Genomic DNA, 19,101 nt, shown 5'->3' with positions numbered 1-19,101 from the left:
AGCGCTAAAATACAGCGCAAAAAAACGCAAGTGTGAAACTAGCCTTAGCAAGGCCGAAAAACACATTTGTCCATCCAGTTCAGTCTATAGTCCTTCAGAATAATTCCCCAGATCTATGCCCTTCTAAAGAACCTAATAACTCTAAGATACAATATTGTTATGCTCCAGGAAGACATCCAGATCTCTCTTGAACCCCTCGACTGAGTTTGCCATCACCACCTCCTCAGGCAAGGAATTCCAGAATCTAACTCCCCTAACGGTAAAAGAATTCTCTTCTATGTTGGTGGAAAACCTTCTCTCCTCCTCTGCCCCCTTGTGACCATCACCTTCCTTGGTATAAACAGATCCTCAGAGAGATATTTGCATTGTCCCCTTATATACTTACTGTATATACTCAAGTATAAGCCGACCCGAGTATAAGCCGAGGCCCCTAATTTTGCCACAAAATACTGGGAAAGCTTACTGACTCGAGTATAAGCTGAGGGTGGGAAATGCAGCAGCTGCTGGTAAATTTCAAAAATAAAAATAGATACTAATAGAAGTAAAATGGTGGCCCCATAAGATGCTCCATATTAATATACTAGCTGTTTCCAGCCAGCTAACACTTGGCACGCTCATTGCTATCTAATTAACGCTGCTGGTGATTAAACTAAAGTAAATAATGACAACATTCAATAGCGCTTACACAGGGGGTAAATTAAATTAAAATGAAGTTAATAACAATAATAATCATCAAAAATCTGAATAATACTAATGATACATTTTATTCACAGTGTAAAATCGAAAACAAACTGGATTCAGTAAGATGTGCATTTTGGGGGGGCAGGATTATGAGCGGTAATGTGGTGGGGGGCAGGATTATGTGTGGTAATGTGTTGTGGGGGCGGGATTATGTGTGGTAATGTAGTGGGGGCGGGATTATGTGTGGTAATGTGGTGGGGGGCGGGATTATGTGTGGTAATGTGGTTGGGGGGCGGGATTATGTGTGGTAATGTGGTGGGGGGCAGGATTATGTGTGGTAATGTGGTGGGGGGCGGGATTATGTGTGGTGATGTGGTGGGGGCGGGATTATGTGTGGTGATGTGGTGGCGGCGGGACTATATGTGGTAATGTGGAGGGGGGCAGGATTGTGTGCAGCAATGTGGTGGGGGGCAGGATTATGTGTGGCGATGTGGTGGGGGCCGGATTATGTGCGGTAATGTGGTGGGGCGGGATAATGTGTGGTGATGTGGTGGTGAGGCGGGATTATGTGTGGTAATATGGTGGGGGGCACGATTAAGTGTGGTAATGTGGTAGGGGGCAGGATTATGTGTGGTAATGTGGTGGGGGGTGGGATTATGTGTGGTGATGTGGTGGGGGGGCCGGGATTATGTGTGGTGATGTGGTGGGGGGCCGGGATTATGTGTGGTGATGTGTTGGGGGGCTGGGATTATGTGTGGTGATGTATTGGGGGCAGGATTATGTGTGGTGATGTGGTGGGGGGGCGGGATTGTGTGTGGTGATGTGGAGGGGGGCAGGATTGTGTGTGGTGATGTGGTGGGGGGCGGGATTGTGTGTGGTGATGTGGTGGGGGGCAGGAATGTGTGTGGTGATGTGGTGGGGGGCAGGATTGTGTGTGGTGATGTGGTGGGGGGCGGGACTGTGTGTGGTGATGTGGTGGGGGCGGGATTGTGTGTGGTGATGTGGTAGGGGGCGGGATTATGTGTGGTGATGTATTGGGGGCGGGATTATGTGTGGTGATGTGGTGAAGGGGCCGGATTGTGTGTGGTGATGTGGTGGTGGGCAGGATTGTGTGTGGTGATGTGGTGGGGGCGGGATTGTGTGTGGTAATGTGGTGGGGGCAGGAATGTGTGTGGTGATGTGGTGGGGGGCAGGATTGTGTGTGGTGATGTGGTGAGGGGCGGGACTGTGTGGTGATGTGGTGGGGGGCGGGATTGTGTGTGGTGATGTGGTGGGGGCGGGATTGTGTGTGGTGATGTGGTAGGGGGGTGGGATTGTGTGTGGTTATGTGGTGGGGGGCAGGATTGTGTGTGGTAATGTGGGGGGCGGGATTGTGTGTGGTAATGTGGTGGGGCGGGATTGTGTTTGGTAATGTGGTGGGGGGGAGAGATTGTGTGTGGTGATGTGGTGGGGGGCGGGATTGTGTGTGGTGATATGGTGGGGGGGCAGGATTGTGTGTGGTGATGTGGTGGGGGGGCAAGATTGTGTGTGGTGATGTGGTGGGGGGCGGGATTGTGTGTGGTGATGTGGTGGGGGCAGGATTGTGTGTGCTGATGTGGTGGGGGGTGGGATTTTGTGTGGTGATGTGGTAGGGGGGTGGGATTGTGTGTGGTTATGTGGTGGGGGGATTGTGTGTGGTGATGTGAGGGGGCAGGATTGTGTGTGGTGATGTGGTGGGGGGCGGGATTGTGTGTGGTGATGTGGTGGGGGCGGGATTGTGTGTGGTGATGTGGTGGGGGGGCGGGATTGTGTGTGGTGATGTGGTAGGGGGGTGGGATTGTGTGTGGTTATGTGGTGGGGGGGCGGGATTGTGTGTGGTAATGTGGGGGGCGGGATTGTGTGTGGTTATGTGGTGGGGCGGGATTGTGTGTGGTAATGTGGTGGGGGCGAGATTGTGTGTGGTGATGTGGTGGGGGGCGGGATTGTGTGTGGTGATATGGTGAGGGGGCAGGATTGTGTGTGGTGATGTGGTGGGGGGCGAGATTGTGTGTGGTGATGTGGTGGGGGGCGGGATTATGTGTGGTGATGTATTGGGGGCGGGATTATGTGTGGTGATGTGGTGAAGGGGCCGGATTGTGTGTGGTGATGTGGTGGTGGGCAGGATTGTGTGTGGTGATGTGGTGGGGGCGGGATTGTGTGTGGTGATGTGGTGGGGGCAGGAATGTGTGTGGTGATGTGGTGGGGGGCAGGATTGTGTGTGGTGATGTGGTGAGGGGCGGGACTGTGTGGTGATGTGGTGGGGGGCGGGATTGTGTGTGGTGATGTGGTGGGGGCGGGATTGTGTGTGGTGATGTGGTAGGGGGGTGGGATTGTGTGTGGTTATGTGGTGGGGGGGCAGGATTGTGTGTGGTAATGTGGGGGGCGGGATTGTGTGTGGTAATGTGGTGGGGCGGGATTGTGTTTGGTAATGTGGTGGGGGGGCGAGATTGTGTGTGGTGATGTGGTGGGGGGCGGGATTGTGTGTGGTGATATGGTGGGGGGGCAGGATTGTGTGTGGTGATGTGGTGGGGGGGCAAGATTGTGTGTGGTGATGTGGTGGGGGGCGGGATTGTGTGTGGTGATGTGGTGGGGGCAGGATTGTGTTTGCTGATGTGGTGGGGGGTGGGATTTTGTGTGGTGATGTGGTAGGGGGGTGGGATTGTGTGTGGTTATGTGGTGGGGGGATTGTGTGTGGTGATGTGAGGGGGCAGGATTGTGTGTGGTGATGTGGTGGGGGGCGGGATTGTGTGTGGTGATGTGGTGGGGGCGGGATTGTGTGTGGTGATGTGGTGGGGGGGCGGGATTGTGTGTGGTGATGTGGTAGGGGGGTGGGATTGTGTGTGGTTATGTGGTGGGGGGGCAGGATTGTGTGTGGTAATGTGGGGGGCGGGATTGTGTGTGGTTATGTGGTGGGGCGGGATTGTGTGTGGTAATGTGGTGGGGGCGAGATTGTGTGTGGTGATGTGGTGGGGGGCGGGATTGTGTGTGGTGATATGGTGAGGGGGCAGGATTGTGTGTGGTGATGTGGTGGGGGGCGAGATTGTGTGTGGTGATGTGGTGGGGGCAGGATTGTGTGTGGTGATGTGGTGGGGGGCGGGATTTTGTGTGGTGATGTGGTAGGGGGGTGGGATTGTGTGTGGTTATGTGGTGGGGGGATTGTGTGTGGTGATGTGGGGGGGCAGGATTGTGTGTGGTGATGTGGTGGGGGACGGGATTGTGTGTGGTGATGTGGTGGGGGCGGGATTGTGTGTGGTGATGTGGTGGGGGGGCGGGATTGTATGTGGTGATGTGGTAGGGGGGTGGGATTGTGTGTGGTTATGTGGTGGGGGGGCGGGATTGTGTGTGGTGATGTGGTAGGGGGGTGTGGGATTGTGTGTGGTTATGTGGTGGGGGGATTGTGTGTGGTAATGTGGTGGGGGGCGGGATTATGTTTGGTAATGTGGTGGGGGGAGGGATTATGTGTGGTAATGTGGTGGGGGTGGAGCTACTGTGCAGGGGGTGGGATTATTGAGTAATCACAATGCCTCTTATATACAGAATATAGATTTCTCCTCATACAGACTTGTATATATATATTTCTCCTCATACAGACGTTTATATATATATAGTTCTCCTCATACAGACGTGTATATATATATATATATATACTAGCTGAAGAGCCCGGCGCTGCCCGGGCATAGTAACTAAATGTGGTTAGTTATAGAAAATTATAATTATCCTCCATCCCATAGTCCCGTGCCCATATACCCATCATACATATCCACGATCCCATAGTCCCATGCCCATATAACCATCATACATATTTGCCATCCCATAGTCGAGTGTCCATATACCCATCACACATTCTTCATCTCATAGTCCCGTGCCCATATACCCATCATACATATGAACGATCCCATAGGCACATACCCATATACCCATCATACATATCCTCCATCCCATAGTCGAGTGCCCATATATCCATCACACATCCTCCATCCCATAGTCCCATGCCCATATACCCATCATACATATTCTCCATCCCATAGTCCCATGCCCATATACCCTTCACACATCATTCATCTCATAGTCCCATGCCCATATACCCATCATACATATCCTCCATCCCATAGTCCCGTGCCCATATACCCATCATACATATCCGCCATCTCATAGTCCCATGCCCATATACCCATCATACATATCCTCCATCCTATAGTCCAGTCCCCATATACCCATCACACATCCTCCATCCCATAGTCCCATGCCCATATACATATCCGCCATCCCATAGTCCCGTGCCCATATACCCGTCAAACATATCCTCCATCCTATAGTCCAGTGCCCATATACCAATCACACATCCTCCATCCCATAGTCCCGTGCCCATATACATATCCGCCATCCCATAGTCCCGTGCCCATATACCTGTCATACATATCCTCCATCCCATAGTCCAGTGCCCATATACCCATCACACATCCTCCATCCCGTTCCCATATACTCATCATACATATCCTCCATCCCAGAGTCCCGTGCCCATATACATATCCTCCATCCCATAGTCCGGTGCCCATATACTCATCACACATCCTCCATTCTATAGTCAACCATTATGACATCATAATGAGCGGCGGCGGGGCTTGCAACCTTTGATGACATCAGCGTCGCCATGGCAACCATTGTGACATTATGGGGCGGGGCTTGATACGCACACACTGCTTCCCCAGTATGCAAATAGGGGCATTATGACATCATAATGAGGGGCGGGGCTTGACGCGCACACACTTTTTCCCCCAGTATGTAGATAGGGGCAAAATTGTTTGGTGAATTGGAACGTGCGGGGTTAAAATTTCGCCTCACAACATAGCTTAGGACGCTCTCGGGGTCCAGACGTGTAACTGTGCCAAATTTTGTGGCTGTAGCTGCGACGGTGCAGATGCCTATCTCGGACATACAAACATACACACACACACATACACACATACATACACACATACATACACACTTTGAGCTTTATATATTAGATCTATATATATATTTCTCCTCATATAGACGTGTATATATACACTCACTGGCCACTTTATTAGGTACACCTGTCCAACTGTGTGTTAAGACTTAATTTCTAATCAGCCAATCACATGGCGGCAACTCAGTGCATTTAGGCATGTAGACATGGTCAAGACAATCTCCTGCAGTTCAAACCGAGCATCAGTATGGGGAAGAAAGGTGATTTGAGTGCCTTTGAACGTGGCATGATTGTTGGTGCCAGAAGGGCTGGTCTGAGAATTTCAGAAACTGCTGATCTACTGGGATTTTCACGCACAACCATCTCTAGGGTTTACAGAGAATGGTCCGAAAAAGAAAAAAAATCCAGTGAGCGGCAGTTCTGTGGCCGGAAATGCCATGTTGATGCCAGAGGTCAGAGGAGAATGGGCAGACTGGTTCGAGCTGATAGAAAGGCAACAGTGACTCAAATTGCCACCCGTTACAAACAAGGTAGGCAGAAGAGCATCTCTGAACGCACAGTGCGTCGAACTTTGAGGCAGATGGGCTACAGCAGCAGAAGACCACACTGGGTACCACTCCTCTCAGCTAAGAACAGGAAACTGAGGCTACAATTTGCACAAGCTCATCGAAATTGGACAGTAGAAGATTGGAAAAACGTTGCCTGGTCTGATGAGTCTCGATTTCTGCTGCGACATTCGGATGGTAGGGTCTGAATTTGGCGTAAACAACATGAAAGCATGGATCCATCCTGCCTTGTATCAACGGTTCAGGCTGGTGGTGGTGGTGTCATGGTGTGGGGAATTTTTTCTGGGCACTCTTTGGGCCCCTTGGTACCAATTGAGCATCGTTGCAACGCCACAGCCTACCTGAGTATTGTTGCTGACCATGTCCATCCCTTTATGACCACAATGTACCCAACATCTGATGGCTACTTTCAGCAGGATAATGCGCCATGTCATAAAGCTCGAATCATCTCAGATTGGTTTCTTGAACATGACAATGAGTTCACTGTACTCAAATGGCCTCCTCAGTCACCAGATCTCAATCCAATAGAGCATCTTTGGGATGTGGTGGAACGGGAGATTCGCATCAGGGATGTGCAGCCGACAAATCTGCGCCAACTGTGTGATGCCATCATGTCAATATGGTCCAAAATCTCTGAGGAATGCTTCCAGCACCTTGTTGAATCTCTGCCACGAAGAATTGAGGCAGTTCTGAAGGCAAAAGGGGGTCCAACCCCTTACTAGCATGGTGTACCTAATAAAGTGGCCAGTGAGTGTATATATATATATATTTCTCCTCATACAGATGTGTATATATATATTTCTCCTCATACAGACGTGTATATATATATATATTTCTCGTCATACAGACGTGTATATATATATTTCTCCTCATACAGACGTGTATATATATTTTTCTCCTCATACTGATGTGTACATATATATTTCTCCTCATACAGATGTGTATATATATATTTCTCCTCATACAGACGTGTACATATATATTTCTCCTCATACAGACATGTATATATTTATATATTTCTCCTCATATAGACGTGTATATATATATTTCTCCTCATACAGACGTGTACATATATATTCTCCTCATACAGATGTGTTTATATAATTTTTTCCTCATACAGAAGTGTAAATATATATATTTCTCCTCATACAGACGTGTACATATATTTTTCTCCTCATACAGACTTGTATAATGGTAATGTGGTGGTAATGTGGAGGGGGCGGAGCTACTGTGCAGGGGGCGGGATTAGCGAGTAAGCACGATGCCTCATATATATAGATGCCCCATATAATGCTGCTCAAAGGTTAATGGTTGCCCCATAAGATGCTCCATATTAATATATGCCACAAATAATGCTGTCATTTAAAAAAAGACATACTCACCTCTCGTCGCTGCCCGCTGCTTCTCAGTGTCACCGGCTCTCTGCAGTGACTGTTTAGGCAAGTGGCGCGCACTAAACACGTCATCATGCCCTCTGACCTGAATGTCACAGCCAGAGGACCCAGAAGACTGAGCGCAGCGGTGGAACAGGGACAGGTGAATATGGCATGGCTCACCCCCCCCACTGCTACTCACCGACCTGGTGTCTGCATATCCGGTTCTGCTACATCTTAATCCCGGCATCTGCATCTTCCTTCCTGTCTTCTTCCTGTGCTGGTCACATGGTACCGCTCATTAAAGTCATGAATATGCAGCTCCACCCCCTAAGAGAGTGGAGACACGTCCATATTCATTACTTTAATGAGCGGTACCATGTGACCAGCACTGGAAGAAGACAGGAAGGGAGATGGAGATGCCGGAACTGAGATGTAGCATAGCCGGATGTGCAGATGCCAGGAGGGTGAGTATCATGTCTCCTGCTCCTCCTCCCTCGCCGGTTTTCTGGGTGTGTGACTCGTGTATAAGCCGAGAGGGTCTTTTTCTGCCCATAAAAGGGGCTGAAAAACTGAAAAACTTGGCTTATACACAAGTATATACGGTATACATGGCTATTAGATCGACTCTCATTCGTCTTTTTTTAGACTAAATAATCCTAATTTTGCTAATCTCTCTGGGTATTGTAGTTCCCCCATCATAAGAGTGTCTTCAGAGTTTCATTACAGTCTTTTAAGAGTTTGGTCAGAGTTTCATCAGTCTTTTTTAGTAAGGCCATATTCATACGTTGAGTATTTGGTCAGTATTATACCCCAGTGTCTGTAAACCAAAACCAGGAGTGGAACAGTTAGAGGAAAAGTATAATAGAAACACGTCACTACTTCAGCATTTCTCACCCACTCCTGGTTTTGATTTACAAATACTAATGTAAAATACTCAATGTGTGAACATGGTTTTATGAGAAGAAAAGTTTCTCCACCTTGTATCTATCAGTCAGTGAAAAACGGATAGCACCGAGTGGTGACATCCGAATGATGCTAGATTTTCTCACTGACTTGCAATGATGATTTTGATCCGCCACTCAGATCAATATCGGATATTTCTCTGTTATTTTACATGGACTACTCAGTCCACAGTCCACAAAAAGTCTGACATGTTAACAGCCCCATAAACTGTCATAGCAACAGCTGCTATCCGTGATAAAAAACGGATAGCACTCGTGTGGGAAAGACCCAACATGTGAACAAGTCTTTACTTTGTAAACGAGCAGTGATGCTAGAAAAATAAGTATCATGGAGTGCAGTGGCGCGTGATGCTACACAAGTATGTAGTAGAGAGCGCAATGCGTGAAATTTTAGTAACTCCTGATCTGTACAAGCGTTTTTTGTTATAGCTGTATATCCACAGTTTAGATGCCAAACATGAAGACTAAACATGATGTGAACCTTGCCTTACATACAGGTGCAGCATTTGCCAAATGATCGATCACTCGACCACAAACATTCATTTGGTATGAAAGAACACTTGTATGAAATTTGTGTAAATAGATCATTGCAATTCATAGTAAAATAATGACGACTTTGTTGAGTGAAACACAATATGGCACAATATGTATATACAGTAAATTCGTATCTGGCCATAGCCAAATGGCATAGATATAATTATGTGGGGCTCTTGTTGCTGAGCCCCCTTCCCTTAGGTGAAACCATCCTCACCCATATACAGAGCTAGCATTTCTTCATATAATGCGCATGTCATGATGCAGCGTGATGTCATCATGGTGCACAAAATGTAATTCTGCAATAAACTTTATTCTCATCATCATAAATAGTTCAAATTGCAAAGTGCTTGTAAAAAGTGCAAAGTGCTTATTGTTATTGTTCTTACGAATGGAGAGTTTTTATGTTTACTGCTAGCAGTGCAGGGTCCTAGGGGAGGAGAGCAGTGCTTTCAAATCATTTCCAGCAGCGCTGCTCTTAAGCTGGCTAGATGCAATTGAATTCAGTGCAACCATGCTCCTCCGATGCTGCAGAGACAAATTCACCTTTTATTGCATCATTGGGGAGAACATCATTTTTTTGGCCCATGGTGTGCCGATATCAATGGTCCAAACTCAATAAATCATGAGTGCACCTCTCCTTGGAAGCAGGAAGTAATGAGGAAGGGAAGTCATTCTCTCTTATAATGGAGTTTAAGAAAACTTCTTTAGCACGTTCAATGGATTTTCCTTTGGTTATGCTCCAGTTTTCTACATCGCGACCCAACTATACCCTTACCCATATTCCTGCTTATTTTACTCTTTCCACAACATTTTTCTATCAATAAACTAAAAGTAACACCAGAAACCAGGAAGAGTCACAATATAAATCAGGTGAGATGTACACTTCTGTAAACTGGAGCTTCTGTCACCAAGAGCTTGTACTTTGCCATTGGGCACCTCCCCTACCAATAATCAAGTGAGTCAACAGGGACCGGTACGGAGCCAGTCGCCGCCACTGACACCAGAGCTGCACACATCAAGCTCTTCACACAAAGCCCATTTCACCCCTTTTTCATTTCATACAGGGACTGGTACGGAGCCAGTCGCCGCAACTGACACCAGAGCTGCACACATCAAGCTCTTCACACAAAGCCCATTTTACCCCTTTTTCATTTCATATTATAATCATTTTACTTAATTTCTATTAGTGAAAAGAGCAATAAAATTGTTGTTATTATTATCATGATATGTCTAAATGTAATGTTACTAATCAGAGATTGAGGATGTTTCAACTTTACTGGTGAATAAGTACAGGATCTCTAAGAACTTACTGAAACAGACTTTGTGACTGAGTCCCTCGTTCATAAATGGAACATAATGTGTCTGATGATGTGTCACACACCAAACGGCCTAATAAGGTTGTAAAATGTTAAAGTGACATTTCCCAGTGAATGAATTTGTCTTGGTTGAAAGCAATGCTAAAGTTGAAAAACACATCAAAAACGCTACGTGTGATCATAGCCCAAGTGGTGGGGGAACATTTTTGTTTTGGATTTTTCATTGTGCCTTATTTAAAAGTCATTGCCCTAGAAAGGATGTTCCTTAACATATTTCCCTGGAAAATCCATTTTGTTTTTGTTTTTGTATGTTTTAGTGTGCGCCTGTAAAAGTGGTGTCACACTCTGACAACATTGGTCACAGCAGTCACCTGGGAGTCAGAAATGCTTCCAGGGGTCTTCACCATGATGCTCCCATGTCATTTGAGCACTGTTCCCATCATTTTCAGACGTTTTTAGACTTTTAAAGGACTGGGGGGTAGCGGTAAAATACTCGGTTTTCCCATAGACTTACATTGACTAGCTCGGTTCGAGTACCCGAGTATTCCAATTTGCTCGACCCCAGCAACAAGCACCCAAGTTTTTTCGTGTTTGTTCATCACTAATGGCATGATATAAAGCAATTAACTTTGATAATAGCAAATCTGTTGTGAATTCCAGAAATGAGCATAGAAAACAGAAAAACAGGCTTGGAAAAAGTTATCGGTTCTTCATGTGGTTAATAACAAAGCTCTTGATATTAGTAAAAAAGGAAAGTTTTTGCACCACTTCTTGTTTAAAAGAAATGGCTTTTTTTACTTGCACCATCTCTGTATAATCATCATAATTAACAGGTATTTGTACTTTAAATCTGACAATTTTTGGACCATTTTTTTAATGTATGTAGTCTAAAAATTTTATTACAGCAATATTCTTAAATTGGCTGTTAGCTATTTGTGTTCTCCCAACCTGATATGTTCAGGTCACTTTGACATTAATAATGCTATATTTGTGGCAAAAAGCTCAGAAATAGTTCAATATATTCGTAGGATACTTCAGAGTGTTATACACATCTTTTTGGAGAGTTAGACTTTGTGAATTATTGAGATTCAAGCCAATTTTTTCCATAAATTAAATTTTTGTGGAAAATTCATCAAATTTCAAAAGATTTGCTAATCTATAATTATATGTTTTTGAGAGATTCATATTTATTTTCTTTTCCATCATTAGAATTCTAATGAGATGATGGATCCTCTTTAAATAGTGTAGATTCATATGATTTTTTCTTTGTTTTCATTTCTATCTCCTTTCAGGAAATGAGGTATTTAATAACTTGCAAGCGGGTCGGTAAGTGATTGAGCTTTGTTGAGCTTCGAAGAAGAATACTTAGGTGTAGTAGACTTTGCATTTGTAGCCTTTGGAGTTGGTCAATTAATTATTTGGTGATTCAGGAAGGGATTTAGCAACACTCTTGGCTTTCCATTTCTCTGCAAATCAAATACTGTAATTTTACAATATAGGAAGGGCCCGGATTGGGGGGTGGTCCATTGCTTACCGCGCACAGATGACACAGAGACAAGACGGAGGCAGATTTTCAGGTACAACAGGTCCGAGTTTATTGGCCGTCCTCCTGACGACCGCAGCAATGCACCGCAGCACTTCCACAGCTCTCCGTATTCAGGCCTGGGTACCTGCACCTTCCTTCTGACCTAGTGACGTTCCTCGCGGCTCTTTCACTGGGGCTGCCCTAGGCCTATCTACCACCAGTCTGAGGTTGTCATCAAATTGTACCCCCGGGGCCTCGTCTGTTCTGCGGTTCTTCGTGTCGGGGCCACCCCCTGACTTCTTTTCTCCTCAGTCCTCTGGTCAAGCTCTCCTCTACTGTTCGTTCTCCTTCACTGTCTCTTCTCCTCTTGAGCTCCTCCCAGGACTGGAACTTTCTGGAACCCTCTCCTGTCCTATTTATAACCTTCCTGGGCTCCTGTCTTCCCGCCCCCCATGACTAACGGTTTCTAAAGCCATAAGCTGCTGTCAAGTCCTGTACTCATGTCCCCCCCTGCGATCTTGTGGTCAAACTAAGGTACTGCACTCATTGTACACTTTTCCCCAACTGTTTCCCTTCTGTCATTACAAACATCTGTCTAAAGTGCACATACCGTTCCTTTTCCCTACTGACAAGTCCGTCCGTCAGGTCACCTTCCCCACAATCCCCCTTCCTTTGTCTATTATCGTCCCCGACAATCGTATTCCCTACCTTCATCGTCCTGAAGCTTTTCCACAGTCTGTTGTCGGACCGGTTGTTGGGCCAAACCCGCCATATGTGGGGGCCGAACCAAACCGGGAGCACCATGCTCCGAGCAGCCTACTGCTATTGCCGGTGTGCACGCCACATGACAACTTCTTTCAGGTTGGCTAGGTCCACCCGGACTACTCTACTGCGTGTACCTTCCGCTATTTTCCCCTTCTGTCACCCTCAAATGTCCGGAATGCCATGACCGAGGCCTTACGCCTACCAGGTCATCGTCAGCTTCCGCCTATTCTTCTGGGGTGTCTGTGGTGTCAGGGACCTGGCTTGGGACCACTGTCTGATTCCATATCTTTCGTCTCTTTGTCCTTCAATTTAAAAAGTCATGTTCGGCGTCTTCATCACACATACCTCTTACCCGAGACCTGTTGCATATTTCTTATGCATATTATACATTCAACTAAAGTTTTGTATAACCAGATTAAAATAACTAATAACATAAGTAACCCCCTTTTTTTTAAAATTTTTCTTTAAACCAACATTTCAAAAACGAAACAGGAATACTCCCCCTTCCTTTAACATGAGCACTTTCCCATATGCATCCCTTCTGTGTCAGGAGAAAACAACAAACAAACAAAAAAAACATATCCCTTATCGTGGACGTAAAACTGTCCTGTAGGCTGCACAACGGTGCATGACAATCCCGATAGTCCGGGCCATGTTCTTACGGCCGATGTTCTGCCAATTCAGCAGGGAACTCCACAGCTGTGGAGTCCCCGGGACACTTGAGGTGTCTCTGTGAGTCCTTTTACGGGGGCTCGTAGTCTTTGGGGTAGGCGACCACTGCAACAGCGTAGTAACCACGGGGGCAGTACTCCTTATAGTAGGAGACCAAGTCTCCCTCCTGCAGAGCCCGGCCGTGACAGATGGAAGTCACATTCAGGTACACCTTTTGACCAGTGGCGAGGTCCCGGATGAACCGATAGCCCTTCTCCACATTTGTGTATACCAGCCGCCTGGTGGACCATGAAGCCGCCATACCAGCCTCTCCTTTCTCATGGAGCAGCCCCCAGATCTCCCGTTCTCTGGCCTTCTTTTTCTCAATGACCTCCGCAACCCAAACGGAGGGTCTGGTGTAGGCCGCAGAGTCCGGTGGGCGGGTCGCGGTCGTGGTCGAGAGTGGAGCAGAGGTGCCGCAGATTCCAATGAGTAGGCCGCAGCCGGCTCTGGGAGTGAAGTCGGAGTGGCCGCGTGGGAGGCCGCAGCTGGAACCAAGGCGGCTGCGGGCACCTGCAAGTCGACCGCAGTCAAGACCGCAGATGGAACAGTGACCTCAGATGCCGGTGAGTCAACCGCGGCGGCTGGTGGACCGATTACAGCAGTGACCGGGAGTGGGGCCGACGTGGCGACAGGCCCCGGTGGATAGGCCGCCGCTGGAAGATGGAGCACGGCAGGGGAAGCCGCGGGTTTGTTCCGCACCGGCAACACAATACGAGGTGCCACTGGGCGGGGTGGCTCGGGGTCGTTGTAAGTGGTGATAGTCGGCCTGGTGGGGACCATGTAGTCATCCACAGCTGGGGTCACCGAAGAATGAAAAGTCGGGCGGGGAAGCCGAGGGCCGGTGTCGGGGCCCCGAGGTCTGTCTGGAGCACGGAGTGTGGGGACAGAATCTGCCTGGGGTGCAGCCGGCGGGGCCGGAGGAAAGCTCACCTTCCCATGCAGGCTTTCCCACCGCTCCTTCCACAGCCGTTGGTCTTCACCCCGCCGTCTGGCAGGGCCAGTCTCCAGGCTCGATTGTTCCACGGAGAGGCTCGCAGGGCAGGTCTCCCGACGAGACTCGATCTCCTGGCGCCACTGCCATTCCAGGCGTCCAAGGCCATGACAGCTGCAGCATCTCATTCCGTCCGGTGTCCAGTAGCTGAATGGCGCCAAACAGCCGCAGCAGGTCTCTCCACCCGGGCCACTCCCTGTTATGAAGAGTCACCGAAGGAGGAAAAAACAAAATACCAGCTAAGTCCAGAAAAACCAGAGAGGTTGGCAGCTATCGGATTGCAGACCCCTGGACCTATCCACAACAACTAGCAGTAGCCGTGGGGGGTTCCTACGGTGCCCTAGACCCCTCGATCACAGCCGGAGAACTGCATAGCCTAAAGACAGAAGGGGGAAAAACTAAAATGCCCCAGAGCAGACCCCAAAACAATAGGCAGCCCCCAACATATAATGACGGTGAAGCAAGATGAAAGCACTAACACAGATAGAAAGATAGGTTGAGCAAATGATGGGGCCCAAGCTAACTACATAGGACAGGACAGGAAAGCTGCTGTCTGCCATCCGCAAAAACCCTATCAAAATGAGCCAACCGACTGATAGGAAAAACAGGCCCTGAAGTCGCTAGGCTTCAAAAAACTATATCAGCACTCAGGTATATTCTGAAGACAGAGCAAAAGATCAACAGATCAGAGACAAAAATGGAATACAGCTCACCCCCGGCCGGGGATGGCAGAACTCCCAAAAAACAAGGCAAAACAAAAACAAAACTTAAGTGTACAAAGCAGAGCAGAAAAACTTAGCTTTGAGATGCAGGAATCAGACTGGTCTCCAAGAATCCAGCAGGAAAATCACCAGCCAGGAAGAAGGGCGTCGGCAGCCTTATATCCAGTCCTCAATTCCAGCCACCCAGTCATCATCTAGCTGCCCAGGTGTTTGGTAATCAGCCTCACTACCTTCCTTCACCAGAGGAGGGAGTTCATCAGACCTCAATGGTAATGGGAAAAATGAACTCACAACATTACTTCCCCCTTGAGGAGGGGTCACCGAACCCTCATCCATGCCACCAGGGCGATCCGGGTGAGCCCGATGAAAGGCACGCACCAATCTTTCGGCATGAATATCAGAGGCAGAGACCCAGGAATTATCCTCCTGACCATAACCCTTCCACTTAACCAAATACTGGAGTCTCCGTCTAGCCAGACGGGAATCCAGTATCTTCTCTACCTCATAGTCCATGTTACCTTCAACCAATATAGGGTCAGGAGGTGCCACCACAGGAACTACTGGTTCAGCAAACCTCTTCAACAAGGACTTATGAAACACATTATGAATTTTAAATGTGACAGGAATAGCCAACCGAAAAGAGACCGGATTAATAATCTCCAAAATCTTGTAAGGTCCAATAAATCTAGGCTTAAACTTAGGAGAAGCCAACTTCATAGCGATATTTTTTGATGACAACCAAACCATATCACCCACCTTAAACTGGGGACCAACGGTCCTACGCCGGTTGGAAAACCACTGGGCCTTTTCCTGGGAGAGAGACAACTTATCCACTATTTGGTCCCAGATCTGGTGCATTCTCTCCACCACAGTGTCAACACCTGGGCAGGCAGAAGGCTCCACCTGCCCTGAAGAAAATCGAGGGTGAAAACCAAAGTTACAAAAAAAAGGTGACATCAAAGTGGCAGAACTAGCTCTATTATTTAAAGCAAATTCGGCCAATTGCAAAAATGAAACCCAATCATCCTGATCGGCAGAAATAAAACATCTCAAATGCGACTCCAAAGTCTGGTTTGTTCTCTCCGTCTGCCCATTGGTCTGAGGGTGAAACGCAGAGGAGAAGGACAACTGAATTCCCAGCTTGGAACAGAAAGTCCTCCAAAATCTAGACACAAACTGAACTCCTCTGTCAGATACAATGTTCTCAGGAATCCCGCGCAAGCAAACCACCTGTTGCAAAAACAAGGGCACCAACTCAGAGGAAGATGGCAACTTAGAGAGTGGTACAAGATGGACCATCTTAGAGAATCTATCACAAATCACCCAAATAACAGTCATTCTCTGAGAGACAGGCATATCAGAGATAAAATCCATTGAAATATGGGTCCATGGCCTCCTGGGCACCGGCAAAGGCATCAACAAGCCACTAGAGCGAGAACAAGGTTTAGACCGGGAGCAAGTCCCACACGACTGCACAAAATTCCTGACATCATGAGACAATGCGGGCCACCAAAAAGACCAACTCACCAGATCTCTAGTACCAAAAATACCTGGATGACCAGCCAATGCAGAGCAATGAACTTCAGACATCACTCTCTTCCTCCACTGGTCAGGAACATACAACTTTACACTGGGACAACGCTCAGGTTTGTCCTCCTGAAACTCTTCCAGAGCACGTCTCAAATCGGGCGAGATGGCAGAAAGAACTACTCCCTCGCCTAAGATGGTAGCAGGCTTAGTCACAACAGGAGAATCAGCAAGGAAACTCCTAGAGAGGGCATCTGCCTTGACATTCTTAGTGCCCGGAAGAAAAGAGACCACAAAATCAAAACGTGTGAAAAACAAGGCCCACCTAGCCTGTCTAGGATTCAAGCGCTTGGCCGACTCCAGGTAAATCAAATTCTTGTGGTCAGTAAGGACCACGACTTGGTGTTTGGCTCCCTCCAACCAATGTCTCCACTCCTCAAATGCCCATTTCATGGCCAACAGTTCCCGATTCCCCACATCATAGTTACGTTCGGATGGGGAGAACTTTCGGGAAAAGAAAGCACAAGGATTCATTTTAGATGTCACAGGATCTTTTTGGGACAACACCGCTCCTGCACCAATCTCAGAAGCGTCCACCTCCACCTGAAACGGGAGTGAGACATCAGGTTGCCGCAAAACCGGAGCAGAAGTGAATCTTCGCTTCAGCTCCTGAAAGGAAGAAACAGCCTCCGGAGACCAATTCAGCACATCAGCACCCTTCCTAGTCAAATCCGTCAATGGCTTGGCAATACCAGAAAAATTAGCTATAAATTTCCGATAAAAATTAGCAAAACCCAAAAACTTCTGGAGGGCCTTCAAAGAAGTGGGCTGAACCCAATCATAAATGGCCTGTACCTTGGCCGGGTCCATTTCAATAGTTGACGGAGACAAAATAAATCCCAAAAATGAAATCCTCTGTACCCCAAAAAGGCATTTCGATACCTTGACATACAGGGAATTCTCCCTCAAAATCCGGAACACAGTCCGAACATGTTCCACATGAGAGTCCCAATTCTTGGAGAAGATCAAAATATCATACAGATAGATAATCAAAAATGTATCCACAAAGTCTCGGAATATATATCGTTCATGAAGCACTGGAAGACAGAAGGGGCATTAGTGAGCCCAAAAGGCATCACCAGGTACTCAAAATGTCCCTCTGGAGTATTAAACGCCGTCTTCCATTCATCCCCATGCTTAATGCGAATAAGATTATACGCCCCCTGAGGTCAAGCTTGGTAAACCAGCAAGCACCTTTAACTCTGGAGAATAGATCAGAAATCAGGGGTAAGGGATACTGATATTTAACAGTAATTTTGTTGAGGGCACGATAGTCAATACAAGGCCTTAATGAACCATCCTTTTTAGCCACGAAAAAAGAACACAGCACCTAAGGGTGAAGAGGATGGTCTAATATGACCCTTCTCCAATGCCTCCTTAATAAAGGACCGCATAGCCTCGTGCTCGGGTACAGATAAATTGAAAAGCCGACCCTTGGGGAATTTACACCCCGGGTTCAGCTCAATAGCACAGTCATAACTCCTATGAGGAGGCAAAGACGCAGACTCATTCTCACTAAATACATCATAAAAGTCAGCCAAATAGTCAGGAACATCATGCGACTGGGGAGAGGTGGAGAAAACAGGAGCATCACTAAGGGCACAACGACAACCCCAACTCTCCACAGACAAAGATTTCCAATCCAGAACTGGACTATGGATTTGCAACCAGGGAAACCCCAGAACAATGGTATCATGCAAATTATGCAACACCAAAAATCTGCAATTTTCTTGATGGTCTGGGGCGACCCGCATTACCACCTGGGTCCAAAACTGAGGTTTATTCTTTGCCGAAGGAGTAGCATCAATACCCTTCAAAGGGATAGGCGTTCGCAGAGGTGTCATAGGAAATCCACAACGTTTAGCAAAATCCAAGTCCATCAGGTTAAGAGCTGCTCCTGAATCCACAAAAGCCTTGGCGGAAAATGTGGACAGGGAGCAGATCAGAGTAATTGCCAGAAGAAACTTAGGTTGAACACCACCCACAGAAAACGTGTGTGCAAAACGTTTCTCTCGTTTAGGGCAGACAGATATAATATGCGAGGCATCTCCACAGAAAAAACACAGCTTATTACGCCTTCTGAACTCCTGACGTTGCGCCCTAGACAAAACTCTATCACATTGCATAGGTTCAGACATTTGTTCAACAGGTGGCAACATCTCTCGTGTAGTTTTGTGTTCACGTAAACGCCGATCCACCTGAATGGCTAATGACATAGAATCGTCAAGACCAGAGGGAACAGGAAATCCCACCATAGTATCCTTTACAGTTTCTGACAAACCCCTCCGAAAGAGGGCTGCCAAGGCACCATCATTCCAGGTAGTAAGGACCGCCCACTTTCGGAATTTTTGACAGTACAACTCTGCCGAATCCCGACCCTGGCTTAATGCCAA

The sequence above is a fragment of the Dendrobates tinctorius genome, unplaced genomic scaffold (genome assembly GCF_039654945.1).
Source record: "Dendrobates tinctorius isolate UK_male_01 unplaced genomic scaffold, ASM3965494v1 ptg000049l, whole genome shotgun sequence".
NCBI classification, from domain to species: Eukaryota; Metazoa; Chordata; class Amphibia; order Anura; family Dendrobatidae; genus Dendrobates; species Dendrobates tinctorius.
Note: the sequence above shows the minus strand (reverse complement) of the source record.